Source organism: Meleagris gallopavo, chromosome 1, assembly GCF_000146605.3.
Source record: "Meleagris gallopavo isolate NT-WF06-2002-E0010 breed Aviagen turkey brand Nicholas breeding stock chromosome 1, Turkey_5.1, whole genome shotgun sequence".
Taxonomy (NCBI): Eukaryota; Metazoa; Chordata; class Aves; order Galliformes; family Phasianidae; genus Meleagris; species Meleagris gallopavo.
This window is the reverse complement of record NC_015011.2, coordinates 140,341,717-140,350,095: the sequence shown is the minus strand read 5'-3', so window position 1 is coordinate 140,350,095 and position 8,379 is coordinate 140,341,717.

Below are 8,379 nucleotides of genomic sequence, written 5' to 3'. Positions count from 1 at the left end.
TACATCTGTAGCTCCAGCTTCATTTTGTCCTTATATGAAGCAAGATGCCTGATGTCCCACTGGAAACACTCAGTTATTTCTAGGCAGACACAGAACATTACACTACAGTGTTTTCCCTTTTCACAAAACTTCAGGGCAGTTTCTCTCAGGAGGAGGCTACCACCCGATATCCTGTGTTTGGTGTTGGCACTCGAATTCCTCAGAATATCTCTCTATGATCTTCCTTAAATCTCGTTAGCCCCAGGATGACCTGACACTGTTCACAGCCTTTTGACACTTAAAACATCAGAGGGTGTCTTCTTGGTGTCTGCCTGTAGTGACGTCCAGGTGTTTGGCTGGGCTGCTCACAGTGCATGTTTGGGTGAGTAGAAGCTAAATCAGGCTACCTTATAAAAATTAAAAAAAAAAAAACGCCACACACCATAATATGAAGGATGAAAATCCCGGAATCTCAGTTCCTACTCAGCTTTAAAAAGGAGCTCACTTCATCTGATTTGAAATACATCAGCTTTTAACTTTATTGTTTCCAGCACTGAAGGATCGTCTTAGCAAAAAAATATGCATGACCAGGTGAGGATCCCAATTTTCACCAGCCCTCTGCCTTGTGCCATATAAAACTTTAATACAGGAGTTGACAAACAAGTTGTTTTCTTCTGCAGCTTACCTTTGTTGTGTGAGCAGAACCCAAGGAGGAAAGCCAGCAATCACTGTTGCAGAATCTTTGCGCCCCATCTTCCTCACGCCCCAAGGCCGGCCTCTTTGGGATGTTGCTGTCATCAGAACGAAGCTGTCCTTCCAAGGGAGCCTTTTTAACCTCCTTATAATGAGATCCCAAGTGCTTTTTGGCCCAAGATATTAAAGCTTGTGTGTTTTGCAATTTCTCTGGCAAACTGCCTTTCGTAAAGAGGATATAGTGTTTTCTTGGTTCTTTGCCCAAAGTAATTTTGCAAGAAACTGTAACTGTATTTAGTACATGTCGCTCATTTGAGACAAGCCATTGTAATTGCATTTGATCAGATTCAGTTTATGGTTGTTTTATCATGTTTTCATGCTGCATATCGACTCCAACATCATAGCAAAACTTAATGGCTACTGTTTTACATCTGCATAAAACATTTTATGGCCTTTTTGTGCAGCAGACATCAGGTTTCAATCACTGTTGCCCCATAGAGAGAGAAAAAAGTTGGCCAAAGAACTATCAGAAGTCTTTAACTACATAAAATTTTATTTCAGGTCAACTTCCCATAAAAGATATTAAATGTATTTTGTGGTTTATTCTTCACGTTAACAATTTTAGAGGAGCTGCGATGTTTGGGGGGAAGCAGTATGAAGGGAGAGGTTAATTTGCAGAAGATGTTTTACATTTGGGGTAGTTTTCCTTTGTAAAAGCATGCATTTGGGCTGGGACCGGCAGCTGCAGATCCGCACAGCCATGTGCTCAGCCCAGCTCCAAGAGCTTACTGTTGCCTTCAGGAAATTCACACTTCTGACCTTCTGTTGATGCTTTTTAATCATAGCTGTACATTTTTGATGTGCCATTCATAAAAACCGGCACAATTCACGTTCCTTAAATAAAATACTTTGCTGTTGGAGCGCTGCTGAAGTTCCCAGCTGAAAAGTTTAATTAAAAGGGAAACTTTGACATGGTGCTGAGAAGATTAGTTCGCATTACAATGGCAAGATAAAAGAAAATTTAATTCTAATCTAATTAACGCCAATTAAAAGATGTAAAAGAGTTTGCGTCAGCCAATTGTTAATTATGCATCAATTTGCCTTTCCTGTGACACAAAAAAGCAAAATGCTCCTCGTTTTGTGCTAGGGACGCCTATCGTGTGATGGCACTGCCACAGTGCCTCTTCACGTGTGGTGTGCGTGAGGTGGTTACACTTGCTTAGCATCAGCCTTTGGCTGCTGCTTGGGGTTTTGGTGAGAGACCTTTCACTGAGTGGTTCCATAACTTGGCAAGCGTATGCAGGGATGATGCAAAGGCCAAAAAATGTTCAGGCTTCGCATAAATACTGCTTAAATATGTGTATGGGTTAGACAGCTCTGCCAGTCCATTTTTAGATGTATATGGGCATTTACACGTGCTTAGGTAGTACATACACTCATTCACAGTTTCTTTGTATCTGGGATTATCTGGCAGTAGATAGGTGTAATTCCATGCGCCTTGACTCTTCTTTTGTGTGTGTGGAATGTAATATTTTGAGAGAACCACTGTGGCTAGTGAGCTTCACACTTTGCTTTCAGGCAAAGTCTGGAGGTGTTTCTTTGCAGCATGGTGGCACTTGCAGTGAGTTTACAATCTTCTTTTTTTTATGTGCATTTGCTTTTTTTTTCTAATTTGGCCCTTGCAGATTTAAAAATTGAAACAAGAGATAAAGGAGGGATCCTAGCAAGATTATGCTGGTTACATTCTGTTAAGGACTTTACTAAGTTTATCATACTACTAGACAATTTTATGTATAAATACAATTTTTGGGGGGGATAACACTGCCAAATAAATGATTGGTTTATGACGTTGATCATATTAAGGGCTTGTGCCCTCAATAACCCCCAAATAAATTTAATACAAAAATCCTGAACTCATCTTTCTCAACTCTTCTACTCGCTGTGCATGTAGTGGGCAAGAGCAATGGGATTATGAAGATATCAGAGCCCCGAGAAACACGAAGGTTGCAATTATCTACTAATTACAGAGGAAAGGAGATGTGTGCAGTTATGTCAACCAATTTCAGGAAATCTATAGGCAAATGGAATTTTAAAGCTAGGTTGTATACTGGAGGGACAAATAGGGACAGTGAGCATGTCCAAGAGAGTAGAAATATTATGTAGCAGTATTGCTTGTAGTCAAATGGTGTAGTTGGAGTGGTGGCAGATTCTTAATTAAGAATTTCCCTTAATTTGGTCATAATACTTAAAAAACCTAACAACTTAAGTAATTCTTTACTGTGAATGTATATCAAGTAACTCTTCGGTGTGTCTTCTTGTTCATGCTATTCCTTGCTGTGCTGCTCTTTACTCTTCTATTACTTTCTGTGAAAAGCTCCACAAAGGTTCTTTATAAAGAAAACAAACCAGGAGCTAGAACATTAAGAGAACATTATATGTTTGACCAATCACTTTTATGAAGTCTGATGCAAGTCTTTAATCTGAAATCCTTGGAGAATGCTTTCGTTTTTAATATTTCTATGACCTTCTCCAGGGGACTGAAAAATTACTTTGAAGTATCAAAGTAGTGCGTGGAGTTTTAGCTGTGTGATACCCATTAAAGTCAGTAGGAGCCAGGTAGCTAAAACTCAACACAACTATGAAAACACGCTCCTTGTGCAGTGTTAAGTAGTTAGGCAATTCTGTGACATGGTAGTGACATTTTACTGCATTTGCTGGCTTTATAGATCCATTCCGGGCTTGTATTTTTACTGGAGTTTTACTGTTTGGTGAGAATAATAAAGGAATATTTAAAAGTAGGTGTAGGCTAGTGTAGGAGCAGGCACAGATGTTGAGTAAAGCTGATGCCTTACATAAATTTTTAATGTAAAATGGTGAAATCACTTTTGCAGACTCCTAGTTCTCCTACGTGTAGCAGTTGTTGGAGATGCCTGAAAATGCTTTGCATATTCTCTTGGCATAGGAACAAATTCAGCCCTCAGTGAATTTGAGTGCTGGCAGACAATGGGGACATATTCCCATCTATGGCTGCCTTCCCCCAGCAGAGATAGAGTGATTGTGGGTTTTTATGCCAGAGCTGTGGGTACCTGCAGGAGGACAAAACTCTGTTGGGCAGTGTTTCTCCTATGGACCAGGAGGAGAAAGCTTTCTGTAGGAATGCCAGCCCTCGTCAGGAGGATCTCAATGAAAAGCATCATCAACTTGTTTTCAGTGGTGTCTTCACTTTCAGTTCAAGCTGTAGTATTTTGCATTTTATCTGTCATAGATCTCCATATATTGTATACAAACCACTCCAGGCCTTCCTGCAGATGATTTTACCCCTCACAAAAACTGCATTACATTATTTTGTGTTGACTATAATAGTCTTCCCTTTGTCTTTCCCAGCAAAGGCACCCCAGAAAACCAGAGGCTCATCCTCATTACTGAACTTTCAGCTTCTCTAGATGGGTTGCCCGTGATATGCTGTAGCTGTAGTACCCCTCTGTGTGAGGATAGATGTGATTTACAGAAAACCTCTGGTCCAACTGAATTGATACCACATAAGTAAGCATAGAATATGAAATGTTTTCTGCAGACATCTAATTATTTTATTTTTAACGACAGAAAAGTTTGTGTATCAGGTTTTCTGAAAGACTACATTCATTGAATCACAGAGTGGCTTCGGTTGGAAGGGACCTGGATTGTTTAGTCTGGAGAAGAGAAGGCTCAAGGGAGACCTTATTGCTCTCTATAAGTACCTGTAGGGAGGCTGTGGGGAGCTGGGAGTCAGCCTCTTCTCTCATCTTTTCCAAACTTGGTGATTCTATGATGCCATGATTCTATGACCTCAAAGACCAGCCAACCCCAACCCCATGCCATGGGCAGGGCTGCCTGCCCTGGCCTTGAGTGCCTCCACGGATGAGGTATCCACAGATTCTCTGCAGCCTGTGCCAGTGCCTCACTGCCCACTGAATGAAGAATTTCCTCCTAACATCTAGCCTAAATTTCCCATATTTTAGTTTAAAGCCATTCCTCCTTGTCACATCATTTTCTATTCATGTAAAACATCAGTCCTCCTGCTTATAATGTCACTTTAAGTACTGGAAGGCCACAATAACGTCTCTTGAGAACCTTCTCAAGGCTGAACAAGCCCAGCTCTCTCAAGCTGTCTCCATAGGAGAGGTGTCCCAGACCTTTGATCATCCTTGTGGTCCTCATCTGGACCCGCTTCAGCAGTTCAACATTGTCTTCAGGGGCTGGAGGCTGTGGGCCTAGATGCAGTACTCCAGGTGGGGCCTCACAAGGGCAGAGTAAAGGGTGACAGTCACCTCCCTCTCCCTGCTGCCCCCTCTCTTTTGTTGCAGCCCATGATTCCACTGGGTTCAAGTTACTTCCAAGATACTTCTGAGCTGCAACTGCTCACTGCTGGCTCATGTCCAGCTTTTCATCCACCAGGAACCCCAAGTCCTTCTCTGCAGGGCTGCTCCAGTCTGTACATATACCGCAGATTGCCCTGGCCCAAATGCAACACCTTGCACTTGGCCTTGTTGAACATGAGCCCACTTTTCAAATTTGTCCAGGTCCCTTTGGATGGCATCCCTTCCGTCTATTGTATCAACTACACAATAGTCTGATGTATATGATGTTGATGGAGGAGAAAATGCAATGGTATCTCCTCTCAGTCATGTCCTAAGATGCAACGAATTTCGCAGAGGTTTGATCCTAAACTGTAATTTCCCTTTTTCATGCAAAAGAAACCCATCCTTTTTGGCTGTGGAGCTGCATGCAGGAATCTGTAGGGTTACAGTATATCACAGACCAGATAGAAATAATTTGTAATACCCTGGAGTGTTTATAATGTTTGGGAAACTGGATGACAATGCCATCACAATCTTTAAGCAAAACTCAATTGCAGGTTTTCCCGACAAGGTCATCTTTCCTTTGTGCACTATTTAGGAGAAGAGCAAGAGTTCAGAAGGGCTGGCAGTCAGAGCTCTATTCAGCTCCTCTGAGTCGTGCTTTGTCCATGCTGGCCTTTGTCCAACTCAAAGCACCTTTGGAACCAGCGTGTTCCTTTGCATCCTTCTGCCTGGAACCAAAACATCCTTTAAAAAAAATCACAACAAACTGAAGTAGTTAGATCCTGTGAAGTTTTATTTACACCAATCTACAATAAAAGTCAGGTATTCTATTCATCTTGCCTAAAATCAAAACAAGGCTTTAAAGCTTCCTGACCTCACATTTCACCAGGGCACCCAACAAATCAGCAAGCCTCCGTTCACAGAGCTGTGTACCAGGCCATGCTCCCTGGTGCGGCAGGGCATGAGTGCCTGATGCTGCTGCCAAAGGTCCTTGAGGAAATCAACGTAGAGCTGTCCCATCTGTTCCACAGTCATCCCTGAACAGTCAAAATGAGTTACTCCATAATTCTGGGGCCTGAGCTCATCCCTATTTGGCATGACATGCTGAGAAGCCCACAGTACTTAGAAGATAAATCCAGCAATTAATATCTGATTACAGTTTCTTGATTATGGCTGGTAACATGCTGACTCTTACCTTTTCACCAGAGAGGAGTCTGGCTTGTGCATATTACGTCACATTACCTCAACTAGCTGCAACTTCTGTGCAGCTAGGCAAGCATATTTATGGAGTTCATGTTATAGCATATCAAGTTTTATAGCACTAAGTGTTACATCATTAGCAAGACTGTTTCAGTTTTCCTCAAGCTGTCTGAAAATAGGTTGAAAAAAATACAGAATGTAATAGCACGGAAAGAGAGCAGGTAGTGTCCCCAGGCTAATCTACCCTTAATCCCCAAATTTTGCTGGTGTGAGACTCAGTGCCGCTTGCCAGGAGCTCAAGTACTATGCAGGGTTTTCAGAGAAAAGTAATGGTAATTCATCTCTAATATGGGTATGTAGCTCCCAGGATCCACGGGCTGCAGCATATGAGCTGCCCCTCCGTGACCCAGAGCGCAGGCAGCAGGGATGTAATCTGGTATCGCAGAGGTGTTTCACTGCACCTCTGTTTTAAAACAGCAAGCTGCATTTGGAAGTCATAGCATTGACTTCCTTGGGGCAGTCATTTCTATGAATTAGATTTCTGGAGCTGCTTTGATTCCTTTCAGTGCCATTTTAAAGCCTTTTGAAAGGGCCAAATTTATGAAATATTGACCTGTGCTTTAGGGTTCACGGTCAAGGCCAAGTACTTGCTCCATTTTCTCCTCAGCTAACTTGTGCATATTTATACTGATCTGTTGGAAAATTGAGTTGGATCTTTACTGTCATATGACCGTAAAGCGACTTTTCTCATATAGTTAATTCAAACTGATGCTTCTTTAATTTTAATCAGACAATGTGTGTATGTGCTTACCTGTATTTGTATGATACTTAGTGAGCCATGTCTGTACAAAGGAGTAGTAGTATCATTTCATTGGCTTTATTAGATTTAGAGATGTAAGCAGATTGTGATTTTGTTTAATAGCTTATGATTTTATTATTTGTTTCTCTTTAATTGAGAAATATTTGGAAGTGTGCAGAGACTGAATCAAATGTTCATTATGTACCTGCTCAGGGACCGGGCTAAATGATTCTTTAAGCAGTTTGGAGAAAAACGCTCATAGAAGACTTGTTAAGTCGTGTGAGAATATGCATTAAATGCTTATCTCTCCTGTGGGTATGTAGGTATCACATACTTGGTTTGCTGTGTGAGGTTTAATGCTTTTCTTCTAATTTCTAATGAACTTTACCACCAGACTACTTGATCATGACTAAGCCTATGAACAATGCAAATGGAATTGCCCCCTGATGGTGAGGAATGGGGCCCAGATGGCCCTTAAAAGGTGATAATTAGGAAATATAGCATATCTGAGTAGCTAGAAAGAGAGAAATTTGTTGAAGACAGTCAATCTGTTTGAAGCAATGGTCTTTCCCTTAATTATATGGATTTTCAGTTAGGGCTGTTTTAAAATAAATTTTCCTGGAAAAAATTATTTGCAACTGGAAACTAGGAAACACTGCTTCTGCTGCTCCCTGCTTTAAATTATCTGTGGAATCTTCTTGGCTCACACTGTTTTCAAAACCCAGATGAAGGCTGCTTGTATACATTGTGGCAGCATTTCGGGCTGTTGGGATTCTCCTGCTGCAAAATGGTAGCAAAATGAGAAGTACTGGAGGTAGATATCGATTTGCTGTAATACATAAGCATGACCAGAAGTTGGTTGTAAACTCTAGTAGATGAGAATTTGCTTGCTTCTAGAATGATTCGGCCCTGTTTAGAGTGTTTCATTGCCTTTTGGGGCTTTCATAAAGCTCAGACTTCTATTCCTCCGTTTACCTTTATAACTTCATTAAAATACTGTGATTTGGAAATAGATTGTTGCTTTATATTGTAGCTCAGATGCTAATGAAATAGTAGCACAGGTCGTTTAAGGCTTTCCATTGTAGCTTTCCTTTTACAGCTGCTTTATGAAATGATGCTTTATGTTGATTGCATTTGCTGTGTTCGTTTTGAGAAAAAATGCCATCTATATTACTGGGTTCTGGCAGGATATTATGTCCTCATGCTCAATAAGAGAGACAACTTACTGGTAAATCCACTGCTATTGATTTTGTGTACTTGCTAAATTCTGTACCTGAGAGTGCTGTGACTCAAGCACACATTTCAGAGAAGAGGCAGGTACATATAAAAGTAGATACAACTGGTAAATACTTATGATTTTTTTTTTTT